Genomic DNA, 2,778 nt, shown 5'->3' on the forward strand with positions numbered 1-2,778 from the left:
TCCGTAAGCAATCAGATCGGGAGTGGCAGGGTGGGAGGGGGGGGAGAGGAGGAGATATAGTCACTGTTATTAAAGTAAGTATTCTGAGATCAGGAACAAAATAGTGAATGCGTGTTCAATGTTTGGCTGTTGTGCTCGTGGTTTTACTTCTTTCGTGCACAGTGGCACCTTTCCTCCGCAGAGTGTGTGAGCTGTCGTAAGTACAGGTGCCTATAATTGGAACGTGTACTGTATGTGTTCTATGATGATGCAAGAAGAGGAGGGTGAAACACGATACTGGCACATACGTTACTTCTCTTAAATAACACCAAGGGGACAACAAAAATTAAGGTCAGCATCTGACGAATGGATCACCATAAACAGCCCCAGACGGAAAAGTGTGGAATTTGCGCCAAGCCACTGGCGCAAAATCTAATGGCCAAAAACTACACTCCTCTCCTTGTCGACGTAACAATTGCCCATAACTTCCGAGTCGGAAGCCACCGCCCAAGCGCTCTTCCGTTGCTGAAAACTATATGTAAGTTAGTTACAGCTCACGCTCAGAGGAATTGTTCAAAATGACTACTGCCGAAGCGTGCATTACAGTATAACTAAATGGAACGATTGACCTGTAGGTTCATAATCATACGACACCGTTGTTTGCACAGGTTGTGCACGACAGCGGTGAGATTTCTGCCCCACAGGACCGATCATGATATTCTCAAATCCTCCTGTGCTTTCAGTTCCTTGTGGAAAACATTGCCTAGAGCTGTGACTTGAGCAGCTCAAAGTAAGGTACTCAAATTTACTGAGTTCGGAAGACGAGCCTGTTCCTGAAATTCTCTCTGTACATTAGTTCGGGTTTCGGGGCTCTACATAGCGCTCTGCTGTATTTCAGAAGGCCAACGGCCTTTCCGCAGTGGTAACACCGGTTCCCGTCAGATCACCGAAGCTAAGCGCTGTCGGGTTGGGCAAGCATTTGGATGGGTGACCATCCGGCCTGCCGAGCGCTGTTGGCAAGCGGGGTGCACTCATCCCTTGTGAGGCAAACTGAGGAGTTACCTGATTGAGAAGTAGCGGCTACAGTCTTATAAACTGACATATGTCAGGGAGAGCGGTGTGCTGACCACATGCCCCTCCGTATCCGCATCCAGTGATGCCAGTATCTGAGGATGACACGGCTGCCAGTCGGTATCGTTGAGCCTTCCAATGTTGGTTTGGATGGAGTTTAGTTTTTATATTTCAGAAGCATGTCTTTTTATAACGAGCAATGCTCCATGTTCGACAACAGTTGTAAACAGTGCTAATTTTCGCCGTGGACACACAACACCATTGTTTTTCTTGGTAGCGGCATCGTCATTGGCGCGAGAGGTATGATTTCTAGTATTGAAACATGTGCACCGTCCGCATTGCTCGTTCAAGACATCGCGTCACCTGAAATATTCATTTCGAGCCATTAGCTTCTCGCCTGAAAATACAGTTCTACTTGTTCCTTTTTTTTTAAATTTTGTGGTAAGTGCTATGGGACCAAACTGCTGAGGTCATCGGTCCCTAGGCTTACACACTACTTAATCTAACTTAAACTAAGGACAACACACACACACACACACACACACACACACACACACACACACACACACACACACACGCACACACGCACACACACACGCCCAAGGGAGGACTCGAGCCTCCAACGGGGGTAGCCGCGAGAAACGCGGCAAGCCGCCGTAGACCGCACGGCTACCCCGCGAGGCGAAAATACAGTTAGGATGCTCTGTAATAAAGGGATTCTAAAGTTTTGAGACTCCCTGTATGTTCTTTCTCTTGTTTCTTTCGTAGCATTGTTCGTGTCGTAGAGGATCCGCTGTTCTCATAGTTCGGCAAATTTATTTTCGTAACGAGGAAAACAAACCGGCTTTGATCACGATCAGTGATGCATTTCGAGGCCTGGGGGCTCATCTTCAGTTGCCTGATTAGGCTACATCATTTAGTAAGTTTAAAGTACTACTGATCATGTTAACAGTACATTCAAAACTAAGACAAAAACGAAAAATTGCTTTACTGTTTCAAGCAATAGTTGTATATTTTCTAAACACAGTATGGATAATACAAGCGGCAGTCAGACGAAAACGAGACAGATGGAGAAAACGCTAAGTAAACTGTTCATTATTTCAAAACTAATCGGCATAACTGTTAATACATTTATCCCAATGTGAGACAAGACGGTCAGTACCTTCACGGAAAAAGGTTGGCAACGTTGTTTCGACTACGCTGCAGAAGTTTGCTGGGAAGCCCTTACCCAAATTTCATTCAGTCCCGATCCTTCCCATTGGGATTTGCATTGTTTTTAGAGCGCGGAAGAAAGACATGCGTAGCCGTCCATTTGCTTTGGACGAAGAGGTGAATGCCTGGGTACAATCATGGTTCCGTAGGCAATCTCTAACTTTTTTCCATGAAAACAAGACAGAAGGAAAGAAAAATGAGTGAACCTTTACAAATGTATTTACATACATACACACTTTTCGTCATACAGCAAATTTGTAGACAATTTTCAAACAAATCAAAGAATATCTTAATATAAAAACTTTAGATTTCTACAGATACAAAGGTGTTAGCATTTCTAATGTTATAGACAAATGTTATGTCATTATCTATACATAGAAGACATTTGCAAAACAGTTATTTCTGCTAGTTGTTCCCTGTTGCCGTTCCTGTCAGCGCGGTCATCAGTTAACATAGGGGACAGAAGTCGTGTACATTGAGTAAACTTGGCTACGTTTGTTCACGTATTTTTAATGT

At 44.3% G+C, this 2,778-nt stretch overlaps 1 pseudogene; it reads left to right on the top strand.

Moving 5' to 3' along the window:
- The first annotated feature begins 880 nt into the window (after positions 1-880).
- LOC126419972 (5S ribosomal RNA) lies at positions 881-998 on the top strand (annotated as a pseudogene).
- The last annotated feature ends 1,780 nt before the right edge of the window (positions 999-2,778 follow it).

The sequence above is a fragment of the Schistocerca serialis genome, chromosome 9 (genome assembly GCF_023864345.2).
Source record: "Schistocerca serialis cubense isolate TAMUIC-IGC-003099 chromosome 9, iqSchSeri2.2, whole genome shotgun sequence".
NCBI lineage: Eukaryota > Metazoa > Arthropoda > Insecta > Orthoptera > Acrididae > Schistocerca > Schistocerca serialis.